General features: G+C 41.6%; 1 long non-coding RNA gene across 1 annotated transcript; it reads right to left on the bottom strand.

Annotated features, from left to right (window-relative positions):
* Positions 1 to 4,186: 4,186 nt before the first annotated feature.
* LOC120738395 lies at positions 4,187 to 6,607 on the bottom strand. Its single transcript, XR_005696966.1, has 4 exons — positions 6,402 to 6,607; positions 5,732 to 5,875; positions 5,488 to 5,628; positions 4,187 to 4,975 (listed from the first exon to the last, which is right to left on the bottom strand). It is a non-coding gene; the product is annotated as an uncharacterized LOC120738395 (long non-coding RNA).
* Positions 6,608 to 14,215: the final 7,608 nt, after the last annotated feature.

Below are 14,215 nucleotides of genomic sequence, written 5' to 3'. Positions count from 1 at the left end.
CCAAATACACACAAACCTCCCACCAATACACACATTTATTGGCAAATAAAAATAAACAATAACAAAAAAACAGCATGACAAACACTAAAGGTGTCATGGTCCGCTCAGCTATGTTCACTGCCTGTGTGCCATTTCCTCGTTATCCCGTGTATATATAGTGTGTGCATCCCTCTGTTCCTAGTTGGATCCCTCTGTTTGTCATTCCCAGCGTTTCCTCTGCTGGTGTACCCCACGTTTCTCCAGGTCTCAGGTTTTCTAGTATGTTTCAGGTTTCATGTTTAGCCTCCCAGTATAGGCTTTTGATTTTCTTTCTAGTTGTCTCCCCTCAGGTTAATAGTCTGGGTAACGTCTTCACCAGCACTTTGCCATTTCAGTCTCATATTATCACTTCATCCCGTCCGCTTACTTCCACTTACGCAACATCAACCATCTTTTCCCTTTTCCCACCCTCCATGGTGCTGTGATCCATAGCCTTGTCACTTCTCTGATTGATTATTGTAATTCTCTTCTGTCTTCCTAATAAGTCTCTTCATAAACTCCAAGTCCTCCAGAATCCTGCAGCCTGGATCATAACTCGCTCATCACCAATGTTCTCCAGCAGCTTCACTGGCTGCCCGTAGACTCACTCATTGTTCCTCACCCTTATAATAACCTGCCTACACGTCTGATTTACTCCACACTGCTGCTCCCTTAGGTCTTCATTCGGCAGTCACCTCTTGTTCCCTCTGCCCTTCTCACCACTATGGGAACAGAGCTTTTAGCTGCTCTGCTCACAGGAATTCACTTCCTCCTGATATCAGGGATGCTTCCCCCATTCAAGTCAAACCCCCAAATCCATCTGTTCAAACTGACTCACTCTTTAAACAAATGCTGCTTTTATCCTTTTACTGTACTGTTTATTGTCTCTTATGCTTTGTACAGTGACCTTGGGCTTTAGAAAATCACATTTTCGGTTCTTTCTGTGTCACACACAAAAACATACACTTCTTTGGGAAAAATAATAAAGTAAAAATGGCCTTGACAGCCGGCGCCTGTGAATACGGGGAAGATGAAACTGGCTGGAGTTCTGTCTACAAATCAGAAAATTGAGTGGAGGACAAGTAGGACAAGAGAGGAAGAGATGAAATAAAGGCGAACAGAGAAAAACGAAGGGCTTTGTTTAAAATGCTAATTGTAAAATGTGGTAAAAACTAAGTGGAAGTTAATGGCAGAGAAATCATTACTAACTCTTAAAGGAAATCAGCTGATTGATCCTCCTGCTGTGGCTGGGTGGAGGTGGTTCGTCCTTCTGGGCTTTATCAGCAGGAAATCTCAGCCTTATATTTAGCTACAGGGCTGCTGGACCTCAGATCTGCAGTAAAGGCCTATAAATGGTAAAGACTAGTCTGAAGACTCATGCTCTGATATTTAAGAAAGAAAAAGGAGCTAAATACTGCATTATTACCATCCTGTTATTATTTTACTGCTATTATAGTTTGACAACTCAAAAATGAAATGATATAGTCAGGTCCAAGTGGATGTGGACTTCCTCCTGGAGGAAATCCACATTCATGCCCCTTTTTCAACAACCTGAGGGGAGCTAACAGATTCAATCCCATGCAAGACCTTTTACAGTTTGGCAGCTGTGCAGACAAATATATAAATCATTCACTGGAAGAGTCGAACTGTTATGGTGCCTCCTTGTTAATTCTGTCTACTAGCATAACAGTTGAATGCGTTCAGCTTATTTCTGACTTCAATCATTTGTTTAAAGTCAAAATTCTATTTTGAAAAAAAAAATTAAAATGTGGAGATTACAGCTGTTTCAAGACAAACCGCCCTCTGTATAGCACCAACTCATCTGCTTTGTGTAGATGAGTTGGTGAGTCGTGTGTAGCCTTGTGGTAAAACAGGTTTTCACTTTCTTGCATGAGGTTGACCAGATGCAGCTTCTTACACCATCTTTTCAACGTTCTTGTACTCATCACCGCGCTGTGTTTACGAGCTAAAAGAGAAATCATTTCCTTGATTGCGACTAAAACTGATTCTGAATTATGATTTCACCAAGTCATCTCCATAAGGGGCTTTGTAGAGAGTATCATGACAGTTTGTCTTGAAGCAACAATTTTCCAACAATTTGTTTTTATTCTCGAAGTGATTGATACGTTTTGAACACTGTGACCCTAATACTCCAACGTATGAATGACTGGCTGATAGAGCAGACGCGGAGACAGGACTGAGCTCAGAACAGCTTTATTACTCAAGTTCAGGGGACAAAACAAACAGGAGTCACAGACTTAGTGGTTGCAAAACGAACAGAGAACATACATGAAGAGAGAATGACAACAACGTGACAAAGACCAGACAAACACGCAGAGTAAATAAGAACAGAAGGGAATCAGGGCAGAGAGGACACACCTGGGGAACACAGCTGAAGGAATCTAACTGATGAGAGAAAGGAAGCAAAGCAGAGCATATACACAAGACGCAGGACTGTGAAAATAAAACAGGACTAGCTCACAGACAATAGGCCCAGACTAAGACATACCAACTTAACCCAGGGAAGAGGAAAACGAACACTGAGACCAGACAGACTGAACACAGAGACTGGACCTCACGGGAACAGAAAAATAAAGAAGCATGGAGACAAGACTGATTCCTACAGAGGACACACAAAGGTGAGACTAGGACAGAAGACATGAGGGAACGACCGGAGGGACAGGCAGGGATACAACATGAGCAAAACTCAGACCAAAACTAGATGAGAATCTAAAGTTTAATAAAATAAAATTCAAAACACTGGGGCAAAAGCTATTCTAACACCTCATCAGTACTGTGACCAGCACCATTCCTTCTGACAGGTGAAATATACAGAAAACTGTTGTAGGTGCAGTAGACCCATTATAATAATTTGCAAACAGAGAAAACTTTCAAAATGCTACCTAAAAACAAACCCCTAAAAATCCTTTTATAGAATAAAATCTGACATTTTTAGCCAGATAAGATCATTTAGACTCAGCTGTCAGTTGTACATGTGGGTAAACTCGATAAAACAGGTTAAGCTGTCTCTGTTAGGCGATTGTCGTGGTGTCATTCTGAAAATAAACAGGCAAAAATAATATAATAAAAACCTTTTGCATACTTGCTTTTAACTCCTTCCAAAAAAAATGAAAGGCAAAAATATTCTAGCTGAGCTGCTGTCAACTCAGATATATGCACGTTATGATAAGTCTTCACTTTAGTGCTAAAACATCCTGGAAATCAGTGATGAAGGTGACACAAATTCCCCATTAACCCAGAGCAGCTTATAAATAGGCTCAGGGAGGTATGCTCTGCTTATCTCTCTGCTTTTAAGGGTGTGCTTATTGATTTGTCCACCTAGTTTGCTGCTTTTATTGAATTGAAACCTTACGGCTTTAAGACAATGGTGTCTGTTATATTTAGGGATGCGTGTGGAAGTGTGTGTGTGATGAATACTGGTACTGCCAATTTACAACAGGAGAGTGGTTTATTGCTTGCTTCAGTCTTCTTTGGACTTAAAAGTTGCCGTGACTCCAGTTGGTTCAGTTAAGGCAGATACAGAAAGTTCGAGTTTGGGTGGATTAATCGAAATTTCTGAGGATCAGCAGAGAAAGTGAGCAGTCGTGACAGGTGTGAAGCATTATGACAATGAGATGGACAGGGCAAAAGCTTGAGATGATGGAATCTGAGGAAGACCTCGGAAAAAGGCAAAAATGTGAGTAAGTGTGAAAATTGAAAAGGTAGTGAGAGTGAAGAAAATGGGTTTGGAGAAACTGCAGAGAGATCATTACAATAACACAGCTGTAATAGGAAGAATATGTTACAGGAAGTCCAGAGCAAAGGGAAATGGATCTGAAATTGGGTGGTGATGCTGGAAATACAGGGGGGCAATGACTGTGCATCAGTGCGACAATGAAGGCATTGGTCCATCTTCAAAGCCGTACGGCACATCATCACCCTCTGCACTGACACAGCACAGACTGAAAGTTTTCTACTGTAACGAGAAAAGAGTGTGAATGTGAGTGTGTGTGTGAGAGAGATTTCACAGCGCCGTATTGTCACACCAACACGTAAAGTTTGCAGCTGAGCTCCAGCAGGCTAAAAATGGAAATAAGGACGGACGAGAACAAAGAAGAGAGCAACACAGATGGAAATGAGGGCCGGAGGAGGAAGAGGAGAAATGCCAGCAGGCGAATGAGAAGTGCCGAGAGGCGACCTGAAATAAACATCAGGGCTGTTTGCGAGTAAGGAGAAGATGAAGGATGAGGGAGAGGATACGAGTATAATTCACACTGCAGCTCCAGCAGCAGGTTTCAAATAGAAATGAAGAAGAGCTGATAGGTGAGGTCAAGGCATTGATTAGCCACACTAGATATAACCAAAGAGCACAACGACATCGTGAATGTGTCACAAATATGCACAAACTTTTAGTTGCTTACATGATGCCAAGCTAAAGGCACAGTGTGAGTGCGAAGTGATCTGGACTCCTGCTACATTTGTATCAGTTAGGGAGTCTCCTTAGCTACACAGCAATGAAGCAGCATGTAGCTGTGCAGACAATCAGCTGATGCATGCGTTTCATAGACAAACGCATCGACCTTTAAGAACAAAACAAGCACACAGGTGTTACTTTGTTTTATATTGACACTCGACTGTTTATGGAGGAGCAGCTTACTAGCATGTGCATGGAAACCTTGTTAGTTTGCTCCAAGAAAAAAAAAAAAAAAAAAAAAAAAAAAAAAAAAGTGGATATGTAAAGTTACTGTTGGATTTATGAAACATGAAGCTCACAAGGCTGTGTTGATCTAACCAATGTTAATAACTCTGTATCATTTGGCACAAACAGGCTTGTGCAATCTGCATCCTGCCACGCCCCCATTTCTCTGTATAAGGAAACACGTTTTCCTCCAGGTGGTGACGATGTTGCAGGAGAGAAGCCTGCACCGCTGAGGCAGGACAACAGGAGAAAGTCTGCCTGAAACAAAGAGAAAGCACAGCTTTCTACAGGAATGACTCTTAAAATAAAAGTTTAAACACCAAAGCTCATATGAACAAGAGTAACAGGCAACAAGAAAAAGAACAAACAGGTAGAGGAAAATTTGATCTGTCAGCTCAGCAGGAGACAAAAGAGAAAAGATTTTTGCAGCATCTGTGTGGTAGTGCCAAAAAAAAAAAAAAAAACCACACACCCCTCCAAGTGATGATATAAAGCAATGATAATTCCTTTTTAATGAAAGATAAGATCATATGGTAATAATGTCATCATCATGAATACTATTCATTTAAAATTTTGTAAAACAATTAGGCCTTAGTTTGTAAAGAACAAACATTCAGGTATAAAACTATTGTGCGAGTAATATCAGCAGGTTTTGTGTTCCTAACCTGCTGATATCACTCACCACATGTGCAAGTTCCTCAGCCCACGTTCTCTAATCCACCCACTGTATACTGATAACAGATCCTCCCTCTTGACCTTTACCTGCTCACCTGGAGATTTCCAAAAAGAGCCGATCAGACAGCAGAACAGTTTAATGCCTCACCACGCTCCATCATAAATGAACTAAAGTGATGGGGTTTGTGGCGCTCACTCTCATGAAGCTTTGCTGTGCGGTTTCTCTTTTAGTTACACTGCAGGTAACACAGAAAAACAAAGTGTAAACATGAACAAGATTGCACATGTTGGTCATCTTAGTTTTTGTCACTGGCTTTGTTTTGCGTCTCCAGGTATAACTTGTCAATCTCAGCACACTTTGGATTAAAAGGAGGATGTTCTTCTATTCTCGTGTTCGACGGACTCTCAGGTTCATCAGCTGTCATTGACCCTGCTCCAGCGTCCTTTTGCAACACTTTCACAGCCCAGATTTGCCTTCTTGACCTGCACATCAGAGACACTCACCTCAATGAAGAGACCACTTTAAGAAAGTGAGCTGGCATTTAGATTTAGTAGAATAAGTTCTGCTCACTGAGAGAGCGCTTAAAGAATGGAAGAAGTGATGAGGATTCTGCTAAAATCAGCTTTAACAACACACACATGCTTTTGTGTAACAAATATGAACAGATGGCCTGTAGTTAGCGACTCGCAGGAGCTCAGATATCGATTCAATTACAATGTGAACAATAGACCAAGTTTGAGTAAAATACACTGTTTTTAGACAACCAGAGACTTTTGTGGTAGTGATAAAGCAAAGCCACCTCATGGATGCACACACATGCAGATTACAAATAAAGTTTCTCATGAATGCAAAGAGAATTGCCAGCAGACATCAAAAACGAGCAGCCAGAAGCAGGGACAACATCATCATCTTGAAGTGTGCAGTGCCAACAAGTCTACTCGCAGAATCACAGCAGTGAAGACCAACATCCAGCAACAGCACAGCCTCGTTAACACAACCTGTACCCACCCAAAACAAGCACACATCCAGCAGCGTCCGACAGCAAACCTCACACTTCATCATTCTGAATTTAATGAATAGACCTCTGCTCTCCTTGCTTTTGAACCTCTGCCTGTTTGACATCCAGCTGACAGACTGTGTGCACATTATTTACTCCTCAATCAAATCGGCACAAAAGACAAGCTCGGTGAGACAGAGTCAGGTCAGACGCACCAATGAACTGTCAGCATGAGTGTAAAGAGGGAAGTAACCACGGCAGGTTATAATATCTGCGCACCTGCTCGAAGTGTCAGGATGTCATCTGTCACAGCTGTGGATGCACCTGTCACTGTCAAGTGTTTCACAAACAGCTGAAGCCAATCAGCCAGTGCAATGTCATTTTGTGGATACTTTAAGTATATCTCATACAAATGATGTTCTGTTCCAACATCTGATCCAGATGTGCAAGATTAAATACCAACGATAGAGTGTTAAGTGAACTTAAATTAGGCAACCTTTTCTTTAATATGCGTATCGCAGCTTAGACACAGGTTGTCTGAACCATGGATACTCGTTTTCCCGCATAAACTGATTTTTATAAAAGAAAAATCTGCATTTTCTAGATCAAGTGAAACTTAAAACAGTGAGGTGGGACACTCTGTCATCCTATAAAGGGACTGTATGGCATTTCTATCGCTGTTAAGAAAGCTTGTGCTGCTTCTCTCTCATGTCATTTTCCAGGTAATGCCTTTTCCCACCTGAAGCAGGTAATTGAGTCCAGGTGTTTTTGCTTTGCTCAGATGACAGTGCAATGGTTGGGACTGCCAATTAGCCTTACATGTGAGTTTCCTAAGTTGTATGCATCCCTCCTGAAACCCAAATATGACCGGGAGACCGAACAGCAGGGGAAAGTTTCAGCAGTTATTGTGGTATGAAAAGAGAATACATAGATGTACAAATATAAAGATCTCATATGAAACCATTAAAATAGACTCTAGCTTCCATTAAGCTGAAGCAGGAAAATTCAGGATTCTTCTTTTTCTTTATCTCGTTCTTCTACCACCCTTTTCCTTTGCATCCTCTTCTCTCACACCAACCCTCTGACTGCCTTCTTTCCCCACACCACATCTCCGTCCTCTTTTTCTCCTGCCTGCCAGCTCCACCTTCAACATCCTTTGTCCTACTATCTCTCCTCTGCACATGTCTAAACCATCTCAGCCTCACATTTCTAACTCTGTCTCCAAACTGCCGTCTCTCTGATGTTCTCATTTCTAATCCTGTCCATTCGGCTCACTCCAAATGACAGTCTTCAGCTCTGCTACCTTAAACTCGACCTGTCTTTTTGCACGTGCCACCATCTCCAAATCATCCATCATAAGGAGGTCTCACTACCATCTCGCCCTCTCGTTCCTTCTCTTCCACTCTTGCTGCCATCCCAGATACACCAAACACTCCTGCCTTTGCTTCTTTCTCCTTCTCCTCTTCCTTTGTCTTCAGCCAGCAGTAGCAGATTCCACCTGCACCGTGTTGGCCAATAATACTGGAGGTGGTCCGTGTTAACACCAGCCTGAACCTATGTATAAATCTTATTTTTGGTGAACCACATGTTTGACTTGGCACAGACTTAACACCAGATCCCCTTCCTGATGCAGGTTTGCCCATTTATCCAGGATCAGGGCTTTTGGCCTCCCCATGGCAGGGTTAGCGAGCTGATAAATAACATGGGGATGAAACATTAGCATGCACAGTTAGCTTGTGTTTACCTCTGTTATCCTCATTAAAGCAGTTTGAAAGTTTTGCATCCGTTTATTTGGATCAGCAGTTTTAATAAATGATTCGATTGAGCTGCAATGCATCGTGCGTGTGAATACAATATTAAAGCTTTCTTTCCCCGTGCTTTCCTTCAGTCTCTCCCATTTTCACTAACCTCGGTGAATTGGAGCAATACAGCATCAGGATTTTCCCAGGTTTTTATTTTTAACTCATTTCTTATTTTCTCTGCCTGGAGGTAATTCTCACCTTTTATTGACTTTATATTCACTTATGCTGTCACTAAACTGGAGCTCTGTTTTTTTTAATTGCCGGAGGAAACCTGAATCCGGCAGATATTTCTGTGCTGGTGTGTAACAAATGCTGACTCAGCATTTCCATGCCTGTCAAAAACTTTTTGGTAACAGTGATGTCACTGGTGAAATCAAATGTAGTCAGTCAGGATTCGTTAGTTCCTTCTGTACATTACAAAGCTTATTTCTTGCTCTCATCGCCGTTTCCTTCTTTGTTTCCTGTTCTTTGATTTGAATGTAAGACAACACTGATCTCCTTATGAATCGGTTTTACTGAGACGATATTAAAGACTCCTCCGTGGCTCCAAAGATTACATTGACTTTGTTTGTTAGACTGCTTAATTGGCATTAAAGTCTGGTTACATCATTATATTGTTGGATTAAATAATCAAAGCTCTCCAGTGATAGATGAAGGTACTGGCTCCACATGAGGACTCCGTATTACTGCTGTCTGTACAGAGGCTTCATCCCACACCTGGTACATTTGGTCACATCCAGCTATTTGTTTCAGTCCAGAGCTCAAAGGAAACAGGAAGACTTCCTGTCATCATAAAGAACTAAAACATTCTGAGAATAATATGCAAATAAAGTTACCCTCAGATCTTTGTATTGTACCTGAAGGTAACTACATAAATTGCTTTACTGAGCAGTAAGAAGTCGGCATTTGTATAAATTCTCCAGATTTTAATGTAATAAAAGCTTTTTTGGTCTCATTGCTTTTCCCAGGTCCTCTGGTTTGTTCGAAGGTGTCACAGTCCCTGAGTTTGTGAAGCGATTTATGTTCAAATTCTGTGAAATTTAGTGTTTTATTTTTCTTGGTGTCATTTATTAGATCTTTTCATTGGCCAGTGTTTGTATTTTTGATCCTAAAGTCCTTAAAGTCCAACCCTGGATTGGGTTTCTGTGTATCTTGCTTAGTCAGTATTTAATATTCTATTTACTGAGTTGTTTATCTTTAATATTTTGTATAGGTTATTCATGGTTTCTTTTCTACTCGTGTTATGTTGCGGCTGTGCGAGCAAATAGCAAAGGTGGACCCAAGTCTTTATTTGCATCCAAATGGTGGAAGTGAGTGCAGAGAGGTTGTGAGAGTTGTTGTAATAAGCTTAGAAAAAAACAAGATCCCATGTGAATGAGGTAGTGTAGATGAAGACTGAGGCTTGGATGGTGTCTGAGGTGGAGATGGGATTAGTCTGAAAGGAGAATGATGGAGAGCACAGATTTAAACCGTGCAAAGTGGAGGCTGAGTGGCTTAAAGAAAGCAGGCGAGGAGATGTTTGGACTAAAGTAATGATGTCAGTATTGAGATTGACAGCGTGGGAAGGTGGTAGTGATGTAAATAACAGAAAAGCAGCAAAACACCCAGGTGAAGGTGATGAAGGTGATGAAGGTGATGAAGGTGACGAACTATTGCAGTGAGTAGCTGTGCTTTAGATCAAGGCAAGATTGAGTTTCTGTGTTATTCAATGGTGCATTTGAGTAATCTAAGTCATCACTGAGCGCGCTCCTGTGACTGGCCAGCACGTCAGTGATGACTGGGAGGTATTGTCCTTATCTTAGACAATATCTGCCTCTCCGACACCAACTTCAGAGAGTCCAGCTCCAGAGTTGAGTCTGTTGGCATCCTGAACCATCAGCCTGCTGCCCCAGCATGCAACAGCATGGAGGATGGCACTGGCCACAACAGACTCGTCAAAAAACCTGAGCTTTGTCCGACAGATGGTAAAAGAATCTCAGCCGCTTCAGAAAATAGAGACGACTCTGGCGCTTCCTGAGCAGTGCAGCTGTGCTTTTAACCCAGTCCGGTTTATTGTCAATAACATGACATGCCTAAATGAAATGTTATTGCAGTGTTGTGTTCTTAGTTTTAGTTACTTTTAGTTACTGAAAGGTGACTTTCATGTAGTATTTAAGTAGTTCTCTTTTGTGTTCCTTTCGGTTCTTGTCTCGTCTTTTGTGTCGATCTGATCCAGCTGTGCGTCCCAGCTGTTGTCACGCTGCTCGTCTTATGTTCGCTGTGAGTTTCTCCTCCTAGTGGCCTGTGCCGTTTCTGTGAATCTGTTCCTTAATTGAGCCTGAAAGTTTGGATTCTCTATACAAAACAGCAGTTTGGATCCACAATCTACTGTTTACACAGCTGAACATGACAGTAGGTATCAAAATGAGATGTCACACCTGTGTGATCAATATACTGTAGCTAGATTAATAACATACGAATACCCAAGTGCAGTACCTTACAGAGAATCACCCCACCAACACCAAATCTACATGAAGGCAGTTGTTTTCAAAAAAATTGGCTCAAAAGCAGAATGAAGAGCTACGGACAGCTTGTCTATAGCTTCTGTTTCTCTGCCCAGTTGTAACATCTGGAACTAGCATAAAAATCCCCACATTTTTACAGCAGTGTAGAGAATCATCTCCGACACCTTATCAGACATTTTTACACAGCGCTCTGGCTTCCTGTGGTTCTGATCCAGTGTTCATTTTAAGCACGCCTCATTTTTCTCAGAAGACATGTTTGGTCTCAAAGTACCTCTGGGTTAGCTTGTCTGGATCTGTGCTAGCCAACTTCTTATGAAGATGACACTCGGGCAGACTAACCTTGTCACCATCAGGCACAGCCTCTGATGTCAACAAATGCACATATGATGAAGTTTTATTATGAGGAATAAATACAACTTCAGATACAGTAAATCAGTTATCATTATTACTGCAATAATACTGTATGGTTGTCACAAAATCCCACAGCACACCTGGATTTGCCTGACATCACTGGAGTTGGGCACCAGTGCAGTAATGCATATGCGTATGAGGATGGAAAGGACGCAGCATTTCAGATCCATAAAAAACGTGATCTAGCTCTAATTAGGGATGACGGCTTCTTCCTGTCTGTTAGTTTCGTCTACTGACCTCCGTACAATGATGTCAACCTCATCTCCTCATCAAATCACTATCAATCACAGGCATGTCACAACATGATTCAGTCAATTTATAATAAGACTGTGCTTCATACTGAAGCCACAGCAATTCCCACAGGAACTTTCCGAGGTCAGAGAAAACAGCAGCGCACTGAAGTAGCCAATTATTCCCACAATATTTTCTCGGGATGCTCTTGTACTTTGTGACTCTCCTGCTATTGATTTTCTCATAAATGCTGAATACCAATACTTGATTAGTTTACAACCATTACTTTTGGTCAGCATTAAAAGATTGTAAATATATTACTGCAGCTACAAACTGAGCCAAACCGTCTGACCACAAAGGCGGGGCGGCGTGCTGCACTGCAGTTTTGCTGATAATCATTTACACCAGTCCAAGGAGAGCAAGAACGCTTTCATCAGGGATGAGTCAGAGACACAGCACTCCAACAAATGGTTAACGAACATCCAGAGGGAGCTTACATTCTCCTGCTTGTCTCGAAATGTTTACAAGTGCACCCAGTACAAAGACATAATGAGATAAACTCTGGTTGCTGTGTCTCCCTGCTTGTTTTTGCCTGGTGGATCCCTGTTTGTGGATTATGTAAATTTTTTATTAGAGAACCAGATAAAGACTAAGGACAATACGCACGACGCAGAGGGCTAACAAAAGACAGGTGAACTCAATTTAGACGAGAACAGAGGGAACAAAGGACGAAAGTAAAAACTCCACATGAGGAACTAAACTGGAAAATTAAATGGGAAACAAACAAAGAACAAACTCTCCATACAGCGAGCACGATGCAGACGGGGGTCCACAAAAGACCAGGCGCCAGGGTTACAACAGAAAAGGATGATTTGAATATTTGCTAGGGATGTTGTTGGACTTCTGTAGTTCCTCATTTTGAATCATTTTAAGATGAGCAGTCGTAATGAGACATTTCCAAACATATGCTTTCTTGCAATCATCACTTATTGTGCAATATTGTATCAGATTTAATTAAAATTGTAGTCACAGTTAATATTATATATAACCAATCACCACATGGTGCATATTAGAGTTGTCTACATTTTGTTGTCATTGGCAGCATCAGGACCACACACTCTTTGCATCCTAACTGCTGTGCAAATGTCTGCGTTCTGCAAATTTGTGTGTGGATTTTTTTTCACATGTCAGAGTTGCAATCATGAGTCGACTGAGCTTCCATAAAAATCAGAGCCATGCAACTTGATTCCCTCGGCGAATAATATATATGTGCAGTTGATTGCATGAGTGTGTTTGTCTTAACAGTTAGTGCTCGAGTCAGCATGTCTTTTATTATTAGGAACTGAATTTTGATGAGATGGTAGATATGGATTTTAGTCGGATGAATTATAGATTGATCTCAGCATGTAAACATGTAGGGCACTGCTGTGTGTGTGTGTGTGTGTGTGTGTGTGCTGAATTTCTTGGCAGATTGATGCCTGTGTGTGACCTGCAGGCTCTCGTTGTTAGTCATGGGCTCGGTGGAGCACTCCGCTCTCAGTGTGTAACCTTGGGAGGAGCATACACACCCTCTGCAAGATCCCACTCTACCAAATAAAGCCCTATACATTTAAATGCAGCAGCTCATCTATAATTCATATCAATACCATATCATGCAAACAATCTATATCAAGGTCCTGCCTCTGATGCTCGGGGCACTGCTCGTTTCCATCTCGTGAGCAGTTTGTATTATGATAAAATCTATGCCTGTGCTTTTATGGAATCGTGCAGTGTTTCCCTGTCTGCTCTGCTGAGGCTGGGATTATCAGGGTGTGTCTTTGGAGCAAGACTGCAGGAGGTTTCCTCTCCTGCCGGAGGTGCTGCTCGTAAAGCTGCCCTAGAGCCAGAGCGCCATCTGCTGGTCAAATAAACAAAGCGAAAGAGGCCGAGGTGTGGTCTGCAGAAGCTGGATGCGAAATGTGAAGTGAAAGATTAATAAGAGCTTTTGAGAGTTGTCCAGGTGTCCCCAGGCTGTGGTTCCCATTACGGAAGTCAGATCACCTCCAAGAGATCATAAGATTAATCTGATGGGCCAGAGGACCACCAGATTAATCTTATGAAGGATGAGAGAGAAAATCGAGGCTGTAATCCGCACTACAAAATGACATTGAATCCTGACTTTTATTCAGGATTCAATTTTATTTATATAGCCACTTTTATCACATAATTCCTTTTGTGAAACACATTATAGTTCACAGCCTCAGGCTTTGTCAGTGTTATGAAAGGATTCAAATCTGTTACTTTAAGGATTGTACTTCATATTATAGGATGTCTAATTTGAATCAGTGAAACCTTGACTTTATCTGTACCTTTTGTTCCTCAGAGGAAAAATTAAAATGTACCAAGCAATTTCTCAAGCAGAAAGCATCACTCCGTCGTTCTTTTAGATTACTCTGAATAAGATTTTGTGTATTTAAAAAAAGGTTTCTCTGCACTGAAAACTTGCAGTGAATAGTTTCTCTACTGAAGTGAGCTTTATTATTAAAAAGTCACACAAACTCTGATATTACTATTTGTCAGGTCACCTTTGAATGTGGCTCAGATACATAAAATTGTGAAATTCAGATTGACATCTCGATGCCTTGACCTCGAGCAGAACAATCGCACAGAGCTTTCATGCTGTGTCGTCTTGATGTGGCACGGCTCAGCACTTCTTTCAGGATAAGATCCTTAAACAAAAATGGTGGACGGTGTCCTCACTGCTGCATATTTCCAGCATTTCCAGTCTAAGGTATGTTTGTGAAACTGGCACAAAGTCGCACAGGAAAGCACATCATCTGCTCCGGCTGCTAGGAAGCCGCGGGACCTTGTTAATCTCCCGTCGAAATATATTTAGCC

This window comes from Simochromis diagramma, unplaced genomic scaffold (assembly GCF_900408965.1).
Source record: "Simochromis diagramma unplaced genomic scaffold, fSimDia1.1 OVJJ01000031.1, whole genome shotgun sequence".
Lineage (NCBI taxonomy): Eukaryota > Metazoa > Chordata > Actinopteri > Cichliformes > Cichlidae > Simochromis > Simochromis diagramma.
Note: the sequence above shows the minus strand (reverse complement) of the source record. Positions and strands in the feature narration are given on the sequence as shown.